The following is a 20083-nucleotide window of genomic DNA, read 5'->3' as shown; positions in this document are numbered from 1 at the left end:
CTGGCTCAGTGCCTGTAACAATGGACACTCATAGACGTTCATCTCGTTCTGTCCCTTTTCAGCTTTAGAGAGAGACTTTCTACTTAGATGGTTCTCTCCAGCTATGGGGCTTGAAGAGTAAAGGGGCAGGAGTGGGAGCGTGGGAAGGGGCAGTGCTCTGTTTGTCTCAGCCAGTTGAAGCTGATGCCTCTGTCCTGGTGTTTAAAGGGGCTCTATCACACGTGTACCCTTCCTCTATCATGTGGGAGGTACCCCAGGCAATGCAGCAGAGAGGTGTTTCCTGGTGTTGTAGTGGGGAGGAGACTTCTGGACCAGGACTTGCTGTGGGGCGTCAGCTACCAGGCCTGTGGTCTCAGGAAAGTGACCCATCAAGGGGTCATACAACAGGCATACCACCTTGAAATCTGAAGTCACTGAGTAGCAGGGGAAGTTGGAGCCTGGGGCGCCCCTTGGCCTTCCCTTGGGTTTCATTTAACTGTGGCCTCCCAGGATGTTACACACCCTGGCCTCCTCCCTGCAGAAGATGAGGCTTGTTCCCAGTTGGCAGACTGGACTTCTTCATAAGTGAAAAATAGTTATGTAATGGTTATCTCAGTGGTGTTTAGATTTCTGAACAAAGCGATGATCCAAAGTCTGTGGAGAAACGGATCCCCAGTGAAGGAGGAGGGAGGGGCCGTGTGCACGCTCATGCTGTTTATCCCAAGCCTGTTCTCCACCCTCCCTGCCCTCCCATGCAGAGGCCCCTGCCCTGTGTCGAGTCTACTTCTTAGGAACCTGACAACCCAGGGAATTTTCCTGACAAGTCAGTGTCATTTTATGGGTTATTACTGTTTTCCCAGAATAGCCAGTTAGTATTGAGGGAGTGTCACCTGCTCTTCTCCATATTCAGCCCCTTCCTGAGCATGCTCATCAGGTTTAAGGAGCCAGCTGTCCCACCTGCTCGGCTGTGCCGCCCCGCAGGCTGGGATCTTGTCAGATTCATGCCTACCGAGGAGGGTGCTTGCGTTTGGTCATGGTTAAGATGGGGATCTTCCAGCACAGCCCCAAAATACTTCAAGAGGCGCAGAGGAAGCTCGACCTCCCAAGGGAGCATCCCCTTGATCCCAGCAAGGCTGGAGGGAGGCAGCACTGTGGTTAGTTGGAGGGACCAAAGGCGTGGCCTGCTTTATTCTAGTGTCATTCAAGGGCACCAGCTGTTTCGACTTCCAGGAAGCCGTTTTTCCCATGCTGAGTAGTCTTAAGGCACCATGTGCCACCACAGTGCTGCCCAGCCCTCCCACCCTGGACTGGCCAATGAAGGGGAGACCACAGCGTCCGCTGCTCACACAGAAGGACTTGGTTGTGCAAGAGCTGGGTTTTCTTGGAAGTCGGACACCCTGCTCCTTCACCTCTCCATAACAGCTGTCCCCATGGCAGCCTCATGACAGTAACAAGCCAGCCTTGCTATTTTGGAAAGCAGTCAGGGATGTGGAGATCTGATCTGGACAGTATTCATCTCCTGTGTGACCTGGGTGAGTTGCCCACCCTCGCAGAGCTCTTTTCACTGAGTTCACGTGGGACTCAAATGGAATGCTGTGGTTTTAACCCCTTGCGTGCATTAGAATCACCTAGAGGAACTGAAACACAGAAATACCAGTATCCCAACCCCACCCTCAGGAATTTGGATTTAATTCCCCTGCTGGGGCCCAGGTGGCACCTGAAGGTATTGAGGTGATTCTAACGTGCAGTGGGGGTTGAGAAGGACCGAGCTGGACATCGCGAGAGTGCTCTGGTAAATTTCGTTTGGTGTTACTGTCATTACATTCTCCACTCACTTTGGCAGTGTCTGTGAATTTCAACGTTTTTCATGTAAAGATATTTATGACTTTTTTTCTTAACATTGTTTCCAACAACTACCCCAGGTCATTTAGCAAGAATTAGTCATGGTAGTTCACAGCCCTGAACCCAAACACCCCCAGACCTTCAGCCTGGCGCGGGGCTTCCGGTGACTTCATGGAATGTCATCATAGTCCTTCCTTTGGAGAGCGGGGTTTTCTCAGGCGCCATGAGGATCTGGGCCAAGCTTCTCCAGGGCTGTCATTGCTTCCTGGTTGGAAAACCCCTAGGTGCCAAATGCAAGAGGAGAAAGAGTGAAATTAACCACCTTGCCCATCAAAAGCAGTCTCGAAAACCATGGAACTGGGAGTCTGTAAGAAATCACACGTTTCTGTGAATGTGTAGAGAATAACTCAAAAGTTCCACCGTGACAAGTGCAGAAATTACATTTAAATGAGTACAGAAGAAAATTTCGCCACAAACTGTGTTAGACAAAGAAGGTTCTGTACAATGGGATGTACATGAATTAAGGGTAAGTTCTGTGTTCCTGCTGATGCCTTCCCTGTTCCATCTGGGGCTGGGGCTATCTTAAGCCCAGAATTCCTGTTCGTTCCACCTGAGGACTCCCGTGTGTGGGAAGGAGGGAGAGACGTAAACCCACCTAGGGGCAGGTGTATAGCAGAAGGATAGTACCCTTTGAGAGGCCAATATAGGTTTGGTAGTAAGAACATTAATAACGCAGGTTTGACCAAAAGAATATGATCTTTGAAGACACTGTTTGATCTTATGCATGGTTATGGTATTTTATAAATGGAATAGCTTTTCCAAGAAACTCTAAAATGTGCCCATATGATGCTTCATGCTTATGGATTTATGAAGTATTGTTTCTCAGTATAATCTGGGAGAGAGGCTGAGGGAGGTCTAGTCATCATTTTCCGATGAGATGACTGAGATTTAGTTCAAAGAGTGGTCACATTGCTGGGAATTTGCTAGTTCAAGGACAAGACTTACAATCTTAAAACTCTCATGTTGATGCATTTCATGTTTTAGAATATTTCACATTATTTTTACGTTTAAAAAGTTTTTTTATATATATTTTTGTGACAGAGTCTCGCTCTGTCACCAGGCTGGACTATAGTGGCATGATCTCAGCTCACTGCACCCTCCGCCTCCCAGGTTCAAGCGATTCTCCTGCCTCAGCCTCCTGAGTAGCTAGGACCACAGACACACGCCACCACGCCCAGCTAATTTTTGTATTTTTAGTAAAGACGGGGTTTCACCATCTTGGCCAGGATGGTCTTGATCTCTTGACCTTGTGATCCACCTGCCTCGGCCTCCCAGAGTGCTGGGATTACAGGCGTGAGCCACGACGCCTGATCTATTGTTATTTTTTAAATTGAGTTTTCATTTTGAAATGAAAAATGAGAAAACTCAAAATTTTGAAATGCAAAAATTGGTCTTTGCCCAGTAATGAAAATGTGTGCACCTTTGCATTCATACAGTCCCGTAGAACCAGTAAGTCCTTTCCCTGCAAAGGTGTCCTGAACATTCAGAGTCCAAACATTGACCACTGAAGGGTAGGAGGAAAGGCAAAGCAAGCTACGCAAAGGGAAAATGGCCTGTAGCCTTCAAATGCACTCTCGCTAGCCCTCCCCGCTTTGGTTATTATCAGCAAAGATCAGTGACATGTTAATATATTAGGCTGTTTTACTGTGAATCTAATGGTAAATTGTAATAGAAATTGAGTCAGATAGCAGTTTCTGAATCTGAAGAAAAGTGACATTGTTTGCGAATGCTCACAGTAGCACTTAACAGTGTGAAGTTCAACTCAATTTTTATTTGCTGTTTCACAGAAAGCAATAATCCGTCATATTTTATAGTGCCATGTGGGTTACAAAAATCCCGATGAGTCTTTGTTGGACAAGCCAGAATCTCAGGAGGGAGGGGAGGGGAGCTTCATCTCAGGGGCTTCTGCTCTGAATTCGAATTTTTAACAGGCAGCTTTTAAGCATCCTGTGGCACTAGTCCCATCTCAGTGTAGCGGAGACAGTAATGCCTTTTCCCTCTGTGGTGGAGAAGGGGCTTTTGAATGCCCTTTTGGAAGCTGTAGAAATCTATGATATTCATCGTCAGTGTTCGACCATGAACTTAAACTCCTATCACACCTCTAGGTGTGATAATATTTCTCCTTCTGTTACAACTGAGTAATGTCACACTTGGCACTTTTACTGTCCTCTTCCGAGAATATCCTCCAAATGCTGTCTGAGAGTGTTAACTGCTATTTGGCTCATTTTTCTGCGCCAAGGAGAACAGAAACACAGCAGGCACCAAGAGGAGGTTTAGTGTGCAGTGGGTTGTTCTGAAAGGCAGTGAGTAGAATGAGGTATTCCCTGACTTCTGCTTTTGCTACATGAGGTCATGAGGTCCTCGAAGCCAGGTTTAGGTACCGTTTCTTTTATCCCTTGCTAGTTCGTAATCATGGGCACAAACCTTCCACATCTGTCCCGGTGGATAGCAATGCTTATGGAAAGCAATGTCACCAAGGCAGTGTCACTGAGGAAAACAGGACAGGGCCACAATTGTGTTCAGAGTTTTGACTGGCATCTGGTTGGAATTAGAAGGAAGATTATTTTATCATAACCTAGGTACCGTGACCCAAGCTGTTTTGGCAGACCTTGATGTCACAAACGATATGCTTTCTGGAGAAGGGAAAAGGAGAGTCGCAGCCACTGAGTTGAGGCTGTGGCCCGCCTGATGGTGTTTCACAGGAACTGGCACAGGGAAGCTGCGTGTCCTTTGTTTTCTGAGGCCTTGTTCCACATGGCCTCCCACTTGAGGCCAGGAATATTGCAGCAGTGCCAAAGAGTGGGTGGACAAATAGCCTTATTATTAACCTAAGTTGGAAACATGGCTTTTTGAGTGTCTTCATTCACAGATGCAGTCACAAAATATTAATACTCTTTTTTGAACATTGCAAAACAAAGTCTTCATTTAAACCTCCTTTGTCCATGTCCATGGTGAAAGAGCACCTCGTAGGGGGAGGAAAAAAAAAACTGGTCCCTTGAGAATTACTTTATCCTTTGCATTTGCATATAGTTTGAATTCATAATTAGGCTATTTTTATTGGCTAGCAGCTGTATTATCATATAAATCCCTGAATATGTAATTTGGAGTCATTTAGACCAGTCGTCCTACAGTAACCCTGGGAAGCACGTGAGCAGTGTCAGTGTCTTTCTCGAGGAAGAAAATGAGGATTGGGAGTAACTTGCTGCAGGCCCTAGGCTCCTGCTGTGGTGGATTGGGTTTTGACACTAAAGAACATAGATACCTGTTCAAGAATAACCTACGTTTGCATGTAATTCATCTGCTGACAGGGCGTTTTGAGGCCAGATGTGGCGGCTCACACCTGTCATCCCAGCACTTTGGGAGACCAAGGCTGGAAGATCACTTAAGCCTAGGAGTTCAAGACCAGCCTGGGCAATATTATAGCAAGACCCCCATCTCTACAAAAAAATAACAGAATTAGCCAGGCATAGTTGTTCTTGCCTGTGGTCCCAGCTACTCAGGAGACTGAGGAGGGAGGATGGCATGAGCCCAGGAGTTTGTGGTTATATTGCACTCCAGCCTGGGCAATAGAGCAAGACCCTCTCTCTTAAAAAAAAACAAAAACAAAAAAACCACACAGAGCCGGGCACAGTGGCTCACACCTGTAATCCCAGCACTTTGGGAGGCTGAGGCGGGTGGATCATGAGGTCAGGAATTCAAGACAGGGTGAAACCCCGTCTCTACTAAAAATACAAAAATTAGCCGGGCGTGGTGGCAGGCGCCTGTAGTCCCAGCTACTCGTGGGGCTGAGGCAGGAGAATCACTTGGACCCAGGAGGCAGAGGTTGCAGTTAGCCAAGATCGAGTCACTGCACTCCAACCTGGGCGACAGTGAGACTCCGTCTCAAAAAAAAGAAAGGCAAGTTCCCATTGTTTTCTTGCATTCATTGTCTGCGCTGGCTGAGTCAGTAGGCAGGGTAGGGATGAGCATCTTCATTTTACACAGAAAAGAAATCTCTGGTTGAAGGTGGTCAGTGACTTGCTTCAGCTGGGACTAAAGCGGCCCTCTGTGACTGTGCACTCTGTCTGTGATACCAGGGAACTGGTGAATCCAGGAACCTCCCATTGTGATGCTCACTCCTTCCTCTCCTGTCCATTCATAGGGGTAAAAAAAGGTTTTGTGGCTTAAGTAGCATCCAGTTTCATCTCAAGTTTCAATTCCCATAAAATAAACAGATACCAGGGTAGCAAATGGTCCCTTATTAAATGTCACAGGGGAAAAAGAGAACAAAAATCATTTTCTGTACTCTCCAGAATGCGGTTGAGTGTCCAGATTGCCTCAGACCTCCAGTGAGAGCAGCAGCAGCATTTATGGGCTATCTCAATGAGTCACTTTTCTGTTGAACAGTCCACCACCGAAGTAACACAGACTGTCCTTTGGGCTCCCCGGCCTGATCCGCTGAACAGAATCTCACTTCTGTTTGACTCGCACGGTCAGTGGCAGAGGAAAGAGGGAGAAACTCTTCCATCTTTATTCCCAGATGGGGATCTCATTTTGGGTGCATGTACACAAAATCTGTTCCATTTCCTCATGCTTAGTGTGCTGCTATATATTTACTGCTGACATCATTTCTTTAGGAGGCTCTTCTGTAGCATTTTGATACTGACAATTTTATGAAGGCTATTTCTTGATATTTGTTTATTACTCCTCTAAAAATGTATTTTTTGTGGCAACTTCAAGGCAGTTGCAAGGTAGTGTATTTTTCAATAGAGAAGTTGGATTAAAACTTACAGTAACTGTCACCTGGTAACCAGACCCCATATAACTGTCAACATTCACCAGTGATTTATTGCTTTACATTGGAATCAGCTGATTTGTGGTTCCACGGATTTTTAACGCTGCAGGGTTAATCTGGAACCCACTGGTACACATGAAATAGTTGTTTTATCTGCTGTTCTAAGACTGATGAAATGTTTAAAAGGATAGCTGTGTAATCAGTCCATTATCTCCTGGTGTTCCAGCTTATTCTGTACCATGTGGCAGTGTACAATCTCAAAAATAATTATTCTGCTGTCGTTAACATGGGAGCCGAATGCAGTGACTGATAAAAACTGCATTCAGCAAGCCCTTTCCCAAATTGGGTAGTTCTGTTTTGTTATCTTCTGAAGGGAAAACATGGGTTGTGATGGTCAGACCTCTTAGGAGCCTGGAAGCTTAGAGCAAGCCCTGGGAGGCAGAACACTTAATCTGTTGCCAACATCTTTTTCTGTTTAATATTTTGAATTTTTCATTTGTAGGTAAACTTGTTTAGACTACACTTTCACGTACTCATCTGAACATAGGTAGACCCCTTGAAAATAAGGATGTTGATGCTTATAGTTTTCTTTTGTTTTGAAAGCAATCAGAACCTAGCCACAGTTACAGAATGTGGGTTTTAAAAAGCAGTCTAGACCAGTGTCCATTTCTTAGCGTCCTACTTTGACAGCCAACTGTTGAAGGAGACCCAGAAGGGCATGGCCAAGTGGTTTGCTTCAGACCTGCATTCTATACAAAGCTCATCCAAAAGAAAAGCATTGTAGATTTTTTTTCATAGACTAGGTTGTCTCTAGGGATAATTATTCTTGTTTACAAAGATGTTCTTGTCAATCTATAGACTGTTAGTGATGTTTTGAGGAAGACCCAAGGCTCAAAATCTTGTATAGAAAGGATTGCCCATTAAATCACAGTCTGTCTTCAAACTGTAAGTAGAACATGAGCTTTCCAGTTAATAGGGAAAACATAAAACAATGGATTTTATTGCAGGGCAGTCCTGGTCTTATATGGACCAACAGTAGTTGACTTACCAGGTAACCGTAGATACTTTAAGAGGAGGGGTTGGTAGGACCTGAGAGGAGGATGGCATACAATTGTATGACTATTCTCTAGTGGTGAGAGATTGTCAAGGAAGAAATGAACAGTTTTATTGTAACCCAAGACCATGATCCCTGGGACCAACATCTGTAACTGGAGACTTGTTAGAAGCCATTCGGTTAAGAAGACAGTGTGAGATGCATCACCTTGTTTCTGCGATGTTCTACTCCCCGATTCGGTTGCCGGTTCTCTCTTCGGCCTGCTTTTCCCGCCTCTTGAACGTGGAGCTAATAACTTTCAAACAAATCTTGAGTGCTCTAGGCAGACACTCTGTTGTTCCTTGAGCCCGGGCCATCCTTGCTATCACTACCTGACCACAAGTGCCGGGAGTAGATGTCACGCCTGTGAGTAGAGAAGGCCCGCAGGTTGGGTACAGTCTGTGTAGAGTCTGAGTCAGAAGGGTCTGGGCTGGTCAGATGTTGCCCTCCCTCTATCACCACCCCTTCCCCCGAGTGTGCCTTTTCTTGAAAAATGTGGTAAACTCCAGGGAATTCATTTCTAGTCACAGTTAAAAGCGGTCTCTCCAGACTCCACTGGGCTCCACTCGGCTTGTCTGTTAGGGGGAAAAAGCCATCAATATTTTAAAAGCTGCTGACAGGCAAGAAGTTAGCCTTGATGGCTGGAAATTCAGAATTTTTTTTTCTATTCTATGCAGAATCTATCCATTGTTTCTCCAAAGCAGCAGGGCTGAGGAAAAGCTTAGCCTAGAACAGGGATGTGATGAAGACTAATAAGACTAATAAGATAAAACCAATCAGAGTGTTTCAGCTGGAGGTAACCTGGAAGTGTCCTAATTGGATGGCCTGAATTTCTCACCCGGGAGTTTTCCAGAGCAGTTAACACCCAGATTTGCCCCGGCATTGATGTCACAAAACTGGGTCATGGGAGGGTGCCCCAGAGAATAGATTTTAGTCTTCCAGGGACAGATATTTTTGACACACCGTCTGGATTTCTAGTCGTGGTTGAGAATGAATGATGTGAAAATTCACCCAAACTTTCCAGAGATCAACTTAATGAGAAGAGAAGAGGTTTGGGGGAGTATATTAACTCTTTTGGCCACTAGAAGAGTTTTACAAATAGTTTTCAAGAACCAGTTTGCCCACATAATTTTCAGTCTGCCTACGAAATTGTTAGGGGTTGCATTCACATTTATAGGTAGGTATCTCACATTCAGCCTCACCTTTGCCTCCATTCTGACTATTAATTTTTCTTTGTTCCCATACCAAAATGCTAAAAGGCTAAGAGCATCTTCTTACAGCAAAGATATGAAATCCCAACCAAGGGAGATGAAGAAGTGAATTGGTTAAATGTATTGAATACCAGTTCTCTGTCTTTTCATGGCACATCCCTTTGATATTTCTTAAATTCTGCTGAATGTGGACATGTGCTTATTTTCATGAATGCTTTGAATGCATTTTAAATGATGGCAGTTCTGCCTGGGTACCAAGAGGATTTAAACACCACTTGGTGGCTCATGACTTACCCAGGAACATGGTGCAGGTCTCCCTCTTTTCCTTGCCCAGTGGGCACAGACCTCTGCAAGACATTTCCAGGTCTTCTTTGCCCTTCTTCTTGTCCCAGAGGGACTTCTTTGCCCCTCTGCACAGGCCTGCCTGTCATTTGATGCTGCTGGTAGGTTGGAGAAGCAGTCTAAGGGGATGGAGATAAGCCTCAGCTACTGGGTCAGCGTTTTGAAACTTACTAACAAAAGGAAGGGAGAAAAGGTTGAGAAAAGACAGAAATCAACTTCTGTGTTGTAGTGGACTGAATCAAACCATACAAGTTGTTTTCCCTGTGGGCAAATTAAATTTGAGAATTGTTCATCAATGAGGATGATATGTCAGATATTCTTGTCGGGAAGTATATTCCCTTCTCACACTGGTCAGTTTTACCAAGCGGTTTGCTCAAAAAGGTGTTCTCATCAAGAAAGTGTAAATGTAGATTTCAATGCTTCGTTGGCTTTATCTACCTGACTTCTTTATGGTATTTCACCAACTTCTAATTTTCTGAAATGAAATTCTAAAACATACTCACTTGGATCCTCCTGGTACATTTTTCTTGTAGCTGTTTTGGGTCGTCCCCTGAAGTGTGAGGCAGAGACAGCACTGATGTGGGCAGAATTGTTACTGTTTCATCTGTATTTTCCTCGTGTGTGTTTTTTACTCTCTAGGTGTTATATTAGGATAGATTTAACTGTCAGTATTTTTGTAGACCCAAAAATATATTAGGACTTTTAAACATAGAACCCTTATGGATATTGGTGTGTGGCTTTCCTCTATGTGATGATACAGGGATCCAGGCTTCTCCATCTTGTGGCTCTACCATCTCTTTGGTTTTTTTGTGTGTGTTTGTTTTGTTACTTTTTTTGTCCATTCAAAAGGAGAGGAAAGAAAGTATGGAGGACTCATACCTGCTCTGTTAAAAGCTCTGGCCCTTGAGCAGCACACGTCACTTCCACTTGTGTTTCTTTAGGAAGCCTTTAGTCACACGGCAAGGGGCAAATGCTCTGGTGTTGGCCCTGAGGAAGGAGAGGATGGACTTCGGTGGACACTGGTAGTCTCTGCAACAAGTGTCCTTTGCTATGTTGTTTCCCAGGCTTCCTGGAGGATGAGAATCCCAGGGAACACTGCCCTATAGATGACCAGGGCCTTTCCTCTGGAAAGCCTGAGCCAAAGGGCATGGCTTAGTTCCAGGAATCCATGTTTTTGCCAATGCCCCAGGTGATTATCATCTTCAGGAACATTTGGGAAACGCTACTGTAAGAGGTAATTAGATTGTAGAAAGGTATTTGGTAGCTTTGGTGCAGTTTTCTGCTGAGAATCCTGTGTTGTAAGGAATGGTGGTGGACTCGGTGGTGAAACGTAACTCCTGGCACCCGTGCTTAACTCTCTTCAGTCTTAATTTGGCCTCACTGCATAGAAAAGATTATGACTGTACCATGTAACACTAAGACATCTGTTCCTACCTGAATTTTTCTTGGATTAGCAGATTGTTTCATTGAGTTGACCAAGTTTACCACTCATTTTGACAGATGGTGATTTCATGGTTTGTATCAACTACTTGGAATTTATCATCTAATGACAGCTGTTTAACACATAGGTCAGTGTATAAGGTTGACTAGTAATGAAATCTTCGGGGCGTTTTTTTCACCTCCTGTCATAATGTTGAATCTTTGGGAAACCTACCACCTTGGAAATTAAAAGCTTATAAATATATTGGATGAACAGCAGTTGAATTATCTATGTGACAAAAAATTCTTTATCATCCCAAAAAGAAAGGATGGAAAACTTGTCCCCGATGGTGTCTGAAGCTGCAAGGAGATGGACACAGTATGTGGAATATCTGTCGGGTGAGCTTTTCACAGCAAATTTGGATCCTAGACTTCCTAGACTGCCGTCTCTGATCTACCCAGTAGTCAGTCACTTGGGCCAAGTCCTTTTCCACAGTTTGGAATGTGCTCAGCGAATCAAACCGACTTTAATATGAGCCTGTGACAGTTCTATTCAGGGAGCTAAGACTTCCTCTCACTAACATGGAAAGCGTTCCAGCACATGTTGGAAAGGTGTTTGGGGGAGTCGCTGTTTAGACTTGCCTGAGCTATTGATCTTCTTGTTATCGAATATAATTTAGAACTAGCGGTGAGACCCTCAGTGGTGGGAGAATATTATTATCATTTGTTATCTGCACAATTAGGAAGTAGGAGAGTGCAGCAGAGGCATTATCGTGTAAACGATCTCATTGCCTAGAGCGTTTTAGCTCCTTGCAGAGTGGTCTACCACATGCCTGCCTTCCCACCACCCCCATCCTCTGTGTGTGTGTCTCTGTGTGTGTGTGTGTGTCTAATCCAAACAGGCAGTGGCCCTACAGTCGAAAGGGCTAAAAAGACTCAGAAATCCATCCTCATCCAGTCATCCAGGGAAGAAATAGGAGCCTGCAGGATGTTTCTTTGCTTTTTTCTGAAGGTTTAATAGAAGAATCAGTGTCATTGGCAATGATTGAGAAAAATGAAAGTTTTTAGATCAAATACCGCTCCATCGTGCGTGCAGCGTGGGAACGATTGACGGGCGGTGTGCTCTTCCTCAGACAAAACCCAGTGGCCGCTCATCAGTGGATGGTGTGGAGAGTTTTTTGTTATCCTGAAATCAAGGAAATATTTTACTTTTCCCTCTGAGGTGTTCCAGAGAAAGATTCTTGAGCAAAGAAGATAAATCCTCTTCCTACCTGCTAATGAGTGAGCAGCTAAATTTCAAGCACATCAAGTACAAGGACCATGTGTTATGTTTTTTTGAGTGTCCATAATCCGGTACAGTTATTTAATTTTCTGAAAAATGGAAAGCCACACGTTCTCTTTGGTTAGAGACGTGGAGCAGTGAAAAAGCAGGGCAGTGTTTGGCAAGATGAGTCCACCTAACTGGAATCAGGCCAGGCTTTGTCAGGAACCAGAGGGGCGACTCTGCCAAGACACCCCCTCTCCAGGCCTCCGCTTCTTTAACCGGAAGCAAGAACTTAAACCAGATGGTTGTTAAGATATTTTTTCTCTCTTCAGTCTGGCATTTAAAGTTGATCACTGTCAAATCCAGAATGGACCCTTTTCAGAATTACAATGTGACTGAAGTTTGTCACTTTCTCCCCAGCCATCCCCATTTTGGGGGTCATCCTTCTTTTAGGACATTCCCTCTTGCCCCGTGACCCACGTTCTCACTATGGAAACTCTTATCAATCCCAGGAGCCATAAGATTCACTGATACTGCAGCATAAATGGTTGGGAAACGGATTGCAGTGTTGTGTCTTCTGAGGCATTTTTATTTTAATATGAATCTGAGCCCCCAACTGAAAGGATGAAGCTCAGAGGCTGAGTGAAAAGACGGGGGAGAGGACAGTAGAGGAGGGGTGTGGAGGCTTTGCCCACATCAGCCCCATGTTCTTCTGTTGTCCCAGAATCATCATTAACATTATCCCCTCTGCTTTCAAAAGGGTCCTCACTTGGAGAATGGATTATTTGATCACCCTGGTTATCAAGAAACCCTTCATACTGCCCCTAAAATTGTACAGTAGAAGGAAGACAAAAAGCTAACCTCTCTTCGGTATTTTCTTTGTGCCAAATTCTGGGCTTGGCACTGTGTATACATTATTTTACTAAATGGATCAAACAGAATCTATTTTACCTAGCCATTAAACCACATCTCTCTTAGGCTAGAAGTCTAGAGTCATTTCACAGGAAATGGGCTAGAGAGTGTTGCATGGACTATTTTTACCCATAGGAACCTGAATCAGAAAGGCTCATGGAACTCCAAATCGAAAAGAAAACCGTGTTGCTATAGGGGAAGGGAGTGTGAAAATGCCCCGGGGAGAGTCAACCCCTGAGTATACAGTAGGAACCTCCAGTGCCTAGCACCACGCCGTGCCTTGTAGGGCCCAGTGGGAGGACCCAGGAAGCCTAAGAGGTAGCAGCTGCCCGCAGAGAGCTGCCTTCCTTAGGAGAAGGGGAGCGTGGCAGCAGAACCACAGTCAGATGGGAGTGATCTCCTGCACCTGATCCCCGTGTGATGGGAGCTCTCAAAATGAAATCCAGCGGCTGGAAACCCCATGGCCAAGAGGTGCCCGACACCCGTGGTGGTCTGTGCCCCCAGGCTTCTGCCGGACATCTCCTCCTCCCCGTCCTTGTCACAGACGTTTAGGACATCACATCCTCTTGCGAAGCCCAGTGTTACTGCTTTTGTTTTTTCTTCCGCTATTGTTGCTGAAATAAAGGGAAGTGACAAATCTGTGGTTAAACTCGTATAGTAGTGAAACCTGGGTGTGCTCCTTAGCCATAGGTTTTATTTTAAATAACAAACTGAGGGATTTTTTGTCTCTTGGGGGCATATCATAGAGCATACGGTTGGGGAAAATTTTGTTGTACCCTGAATAAGAAATTCATTAAAATGATTACATTAAAATTGATTGACTATTTAGAGGCCACGTAAATGGATGTTCAGAGTATTCAAAGGCCATGCGAATGGGTGGATTCTGCTAGTTCCAAGTAATTACTTCAGAAAGCAAGACAACACAATCAATTCTAAGCCCTATTAAAGGGCTCGTGGTCATCACTTAGAAAAGCGGCTTCACTACCCTCCCTTCCTCCCAGGGATGCACAGCGGCATCGCAGCCTGCGGCAGGCCTGTCACGGCTGCATTTCCCTATTGCATTTGTTATAAAAGTGGGGTAAAGCTCCCTATCCCTTACTTGCCTCAAAGGGAGCCTGCATAGTGTCTGTTAGGGCTCAGGGCTCTGTGGAGAAACATGTTAAATTTAAAGTGGACAGTAGCTGCTAAGATTTACTAAGCACTCTTATTTACATGCCAGGAACTGTGTTAAACATTTTCATACGTTGTTTGGCTTCATGTGATGCATCTATAATATAGCTGTCACTAACCCCATGTTATGAAGAACCAGAGGCTTAGGGAGGTGAGGTCATCAGCCTGTGATGCTAATCAGGAATGACCGTACCAGCCTCACCACAAAGATGATGAATGAGCATGAGAAGACTATCCAGTATCACTTTGAAAACTGTCATGGTGTCTGCCATGAGAACTCAGGCACCACCTTGGCCCCAGAAGTGAATTTTTTAAATGATTTCCGCTGTTCCAGGCAGTATGGGAGAAACATGTCTCTCTCTGATCTGCGTACACATGAAATGCGGCTCAGTTATTGCCGGAGTGGGGTGGAGACGGTTATAATGGCCATAAATGGTAGTTCTCCAGCATCATATCCAACAATAAAAAAAATCTGCCATAAGTACAAATGTTTATTTCAGCCTAGCCTTGGATTTCTAGAGCCAAAGGATTTGCCTGTCCATTTCACTTTGACCGTAAAGACCAGAGTGAGGAAGTAGATAACGACTTCCTCATTCCGTTTCCAGAAAAAAATACCTTTGTTCTGCTTTGGATTGCAAATAACCCTTTTGAGAGTTCAGAGGCACCTAGAACACTTGAGTAATAAGTTAGAATACCACTGATAGGTGCTCAGGAACAGAGCTGAGCTGTATTTTATTCAGGCTAACAAGAAGGGGCCTGTGTTCTTAGTCCAGGGAATTCAAGCTGATGCACTGTCGAAGCAAGGCAGCGAAGTGGAGACTTGAGAGATCCGCCTGGCCTGGAAGCATCTAATAGCCCAGTGTGCTGTGAATTGAGAATCGTAGGAAAATACCCGTGATTCTAACCTACCTCTCATTGCCACTAGCCTCCTAATTATAATGCTATCCTATCCTCTAGAGAAACTATTCTAGGAAATAACCTTATATTAGAAACTTTCTTCTAATGAGGCCCCTCAGTACTTTAGAAACTAAATCCTCTTTAGCTGGATTCAAGACCTTATACCGACCATGTTTAACCCCGTGATGCCTCCTTGGTGTATGGGATGTGATCTTGGTTTGGTGAGTCTGAAGGCCTACCTGCCACTGAGCCACTGGTCTCCACCTTACCGGGAAGACCCCAGGGAGACCAGCCGACCAGGGAGTTGGGCCAATTACGCCCACTTTAGGGAAGCCAGACCCTCTAGTTGGCTTGTTATGTTCAACCTGAAATTTTTCATGCTTCCTTACCTTCAGAGAAAAATACAGTTCTCCTCACTACTTTGGAATTAGTATTGGAAAAATACAAAGCATTATCAATTCTATGGCTAGCTTATTATCTTTCATTCCAATAGTCAAGTGACCTTTTCTCTAACAAAGGAGACTGCTTGCTTTCTTCACGTCACCCCCTGGGGGCCTCGACAAATGCACACATCACCCTACCTCTGCTCAGAGCAGAGTGGGAGAGTTCGCAAAACAGCTGAACACGATGATTGTCCCATCAGGGAAAAAACGATGATGCTGAAATTCTTCCAATACTTTCATAGCTATTAGACAATTGAAATGGTTTAACATAAGTGGCTTATTTCAAAGAACCAGAGAAGGGGAAAAGCAGATTCCAGCAATTTTGCCCTTGATGCCTTTCCTATCTGTGTTGTGCTTTGGTGGAATTTACATAATCGTGGATGAGGAAGTGTTACAGTACACACATAGCTGTGCACATTAGGCTGCACTTGCTTTCCCAAGAGGCTTGAAAATGCAGTCGATTTAATCTAGGTCAAAAGGAAAGAAAGAGACTCCATTTTCCTCGCAGAAAACACAGGGAACTTGCCAGTCTTCACAGGGTCATGGAAATAACAGAAGATGGTTCCTCCAGGGGAAGTCCCCAGGGCAACAGGAGACTGCCAGAGGCCTGGATCTCATGGCCAGTTGACAGAAAGGTGGTCATAGTGTGTTAAGTGGAGAGTTGGAGGAAAGGTGTGGGGTTGCCAGGGAGCCCAGTGAGATCATCATTCCCTCCCGGGCTGAAAAGGTGGCTCAGATTTGCTGTCTGCAAGGAATCTTGCTGGGAAAGTGAGGAAGGATGTTGACGGAGCATGGCACGACTGCCTCAGGCGGCCAGAGGGCAGTGCGGGTCCCACGCTGCCAGTGGAAGTTTCCCAGGGGAATTCCTGGGATGGCGCTTGGTAATCCAAACCGTGGAGTCCACATAACTCACATACAGAAGGCCCGATGGCAGCGTCGCCTGTCAGCTTCCTAGGCAGTGGCCAGATGGTGATACTGCTGACATCAGGGTGCCAATTATATCAAACTCTGTAAAACTAAGCTAATTGGATACAGTTTCCTTAAAAGTTGATTTGTACAGGATGAGGTGTTCGTGTTTGCGTAACTGCTACTCTAGCTATGGAATTCCCACTTTTAGGTGGCACAAAAGGGTCATCTTAGGTGACTGTTGGAGAGACATTTCAGATGAGAGGTTTCAGTTATAAAGAGACGTTTTAGGTGACATGAACAGAGTGTGAAGCAGATCTCTCAGAGTGAGGTGGACCCCGTCAGAGGCGGTTCCGGGACATTCTCCCTGTGAGAGGCATAGACTTTGAGGGGTGCTCATTGACCCGTGGTTGCTGGGATGGTTTTGGCTTTGCTCTTGGCTCCTGCTGTGACTTGGGGGCAGCCTGCTAACCTGTGGACTGGTGTTTTCCCATCTGTAAAGTGGGAGGGTGTGAGGGGTTAGGCTGGTAGAACTAGTGTAGGGGCCAAGAGAAAAACCTCCCCTTGGCCCTATGAAGGTTCACTAAGAATCCCTGACAAGAGGCAGATCCGAAGGAGAAAAGGCACGTGGGTTTATGAGATCACAATTTTTGTGACACAGGCGCCTTCAGGATGCAGACCCAAAGATACAGGGGAAACAGTATGCTTAGGTCCAACAAAGTGTGCCTAGGCTCATTTGCATGCTTAGGTTCCACAAAGTAGGGTCAGCCATGTAGTAATGTGATTGGACAAAAATGACGTGATGTAACACTAATAGACTGAGCAGGGACACTCGGCAAGGCCTGCCGGTCCACATTCTCCCTGGCCTCTCGGAGCAGGATTCTGCCTTCTGGGTGTGGGAAGGACCTTTTCTGGAATGGGGGTCTTATGACCTACAGTCAAACAAGGTAGGTCGGAGAATTTGTTTCTGGCCAGTTTTATACAGAACGACAGAAGGAAAGTCAGAGCAGTATTTTTAAGTTTTATGGCTGGCTTTGGGGAAAGGGGGTTCTGGCTTCTGTGGCCTGCTATGGGAAAGAGAGGGATTCCAGTTTCTGTGGCTGGGCTTAGGGGAGGCTGGGACTGAGAGACAGGAGGGCAGGAGGAGGTCAGAGAGAGACTTTTTCGTGTGAGGCCTTTATGTTGGAGTACTGCTTCCCGACTCCCAACATTGGCTGCTTGTAAAATTCTGTGATTCTACAGGAAAGGCATGGAAGCCATGAGAAGGCAACGCTCCCTTGACTTCTTCTCATTTTATTTTTTATAGTGTTGAGTTTAAAGCCGTAAAAGGCTGGAGGAGCAGTACAACACAGATATGTCTGATCTTCCTGGAGGTTCTCCCTTTAGCTAACTTTTGCTGTGATGGGTACTCTTTTCAGGCCTCTGGTTCCTGTATCTCTCAGGTGATGTCATTACAGCCATCCGCCTTCAGCATCAAGTACAGCGGAGCCACGATCATGAAATTACAGGCAGGACTACGTAAGAAAGCTGAGAGGCAAGGGGACTGGGTTTCAGATGGAGCTCGTGAAATCGGTGGCATCATTTGTTCACTTGTATCTAGCACTCCTAGAAAGCGGGCACTGCGTGGAGGTCCAGCCACAGGAATTCACGCCAAGGGCCCAGCACCATGGGGCCCAGGGTCAGTCATAGTGTCCTGATGTGACTGTTTCCTAGCAGTGCCAGTTCTTCTTGGTAGTTGGATTTTGGGCTAAAAGAAAAAAAGGGGGGGGGCTACATAGGTGACCATCTAGGGTCTCATATCATGTCCTGAGGCCTCCTTGTACTTTCTAAGAATGGCATTTTGTCATTGCCTTTTGCCTCAAGATGCTAGGGTTATAAATCACCTTCTACCACGGAGAAAGGACTCCTCTTTTTTTTTTTTTTTTTTTAAAGTTAATGCTAAGTTGTCTTGAAATTTTTAATTCAGGGGATTTTTGATGGTTTTTTTTTTTTTTTTTAAACCTTTAACTGCCTTGTAGAAAGTGAAAGTAGGGTGTCCTGGCAGGGGCAAAGCCAGTGACTGAGAGTTGAAACCATAACGCATGGCAGATTCGCTTGAGCAGAAAATGTCCCTCTTAGATCCATAACCTTTGGACTATGAAAAAAAGAAAAAAGTATTAAATTCTCCTCCAAGTGGCTAAGGTTGAGGGAGAAAATAGATGGCAATGGGAATCAAGTATGAGGAGTGTGTCCTCTTTTGACTTAAACTGGCTTGCATGCTACTGACTTGACAAGAAGCCAAGATCCCAATTGCAATTCGACTTGTGTGAAGCAGGCACCTGCTTTGCTTGCAAATGCACATACAAAAGAGCGCTTCATTCACAGAAAGGAAAAAAAAAATAGCGCATTCACTAATTTAGCCTTCCAGGGCCTTCGTCCCTTGATCTGTCAGCCCCTTAGAATTCAAAGGCAGCCTGTAAAGGAATTTCCTACTTAAAACATGATGACTTTTTTGATGTCCTGAATTCGAATATAACTCGAGTTGAAGTTGTCTGCTAGGGCTATTACTTTGTTGTTTAATAAAAAAAAAATACGGGGTTCAGTCATCAGATGATCAGTCTAGGGCTGTTTTCAAGTGTTTATGTGCTTAGATTTAGAAAACAGTAGGTTTTCATATATGTAAGATGTTGAATGGCCTTGAAGATGTGGACAGGCCCATCTTGACCCTGGGGCAGAGTCCACTTAGGGGAGGGAGACAGCTGTTCTCATGCCCAACCCCATAAGCTCCGAAATGGAAATACTTTTTATTTGACTACTTTTGCCGCAGAATTGCAGGAAACCATTTTTCACTTTCTCTCTTCAGCCCTCAAGTTGTATAGTTATTTTGTATTCCAGAAAATGCTCCACAATTCCCTGTAATAAGATATTACTGAAGGGTAGTATCAGAAAAAGAATTAGCAGTTAGAACTAGAACTTTCCGGAAAGGTCCCTCCTGCCATGGTGGAGAACACCTTTCACAGGGGAGTTTCTCCTCGCTTCAGGTTGGTAGCTGCAGAAGAGTCATGGGGAATACCTCACTAAAACCAGCCTTGCTACGCGGGGTCAGCCCCTGCCTTTGGCAGTGTGACTCGTTGGCATGTGATCTGGAGTTCCTGCCCTGCAGCTGACGAGCCACTGTTTCAATAATTAAAAACAACTCAAGTCACTGTCCTCCTGCCTTGGATTTGATCATTGTACTTTGCATGTATGTATCAAAATACCACATGTACCCCATAAATATGTACAAAGATTATGTGTCAATAAAAAAACAAAATCCCAATTTTTAAAAGAAAACATGAATGTAATTTTTAAAACTGCATCAGCCATGCTCAGTGGCTCATGCCTGTAATCGTAGCACTTTGGGAGGCCAAGGCAGGAGGACCACTTGAGGCCAGGAGTTTGAGAACAGCCTGGGCAACATAGCATGATCCAGTCTCTACTAAATAACTTAAAAATGAGCCTGGCGTCGTGGCACATGCCTGCAGTCCTGGATACTCAGCAGCCTACAGTGGAGAAGATGACTTTAGTTCAGGAGTTCGAAGTTATAGTGAACTACGATTGCACCACTGCACTCTAATCTGGGAAACAGAGCGAGATCCTGTCTCTTAAAACAAAAATTGCCCTGTCCATATATTAGAGTCAAGGGATTTAAAGAAAACTGCCTTTTTTAAAACAGTGTCTCAGAGCATCAAATCTCGGTTTAGAAAGCTCGGAGGAATTTTCTTTAATGAATATGGTGTCAAATTTCCTAAG

The 20083-nt window shown here is 44.9% G+C and overlaps 1 protein-coding gene and 1 long non-coding RNA gene across 37 annotated transcripts in view; both read left to right on the top strand.

Moving 5' to 3' along the window:
* The window catches only part of CELF2 (CUGBP Elav-like family member 2), an 861437-nt gene that overhangs the window by 718657 nt on the left and 122697 nt on the right, over positions 1-20083 (top strand). The window lies entirely within an intron of this gene.
* LOC116269538 lies at positions 3164-19591 on the top strand. Its single transcript, XR_004177168.1, has 2 exons — positions 3164-17259; positions 17731-19591. It is a non-coding gene; the product is annotated as an uncharacterized LOC116269538 (long non-coding RNA).

Source organism: Papio anubis, chromosome 11, assembly GCF_008728515.1.
Source record: "Papio anubis isolate 15944 chromosome 11, Panubis1.0, whole genome shotgun sequence".
Taxonomy (NCBI): Eukaryota; Metazoa; Chordata; class Mammalia; order Primates; family Cercopithecidae; genus Papio; species Papio anubis.
Note: the sequence above shows the minus strand (reverse complement) of the source record. Positions and strands in the feature narration are given on the sequence as shown.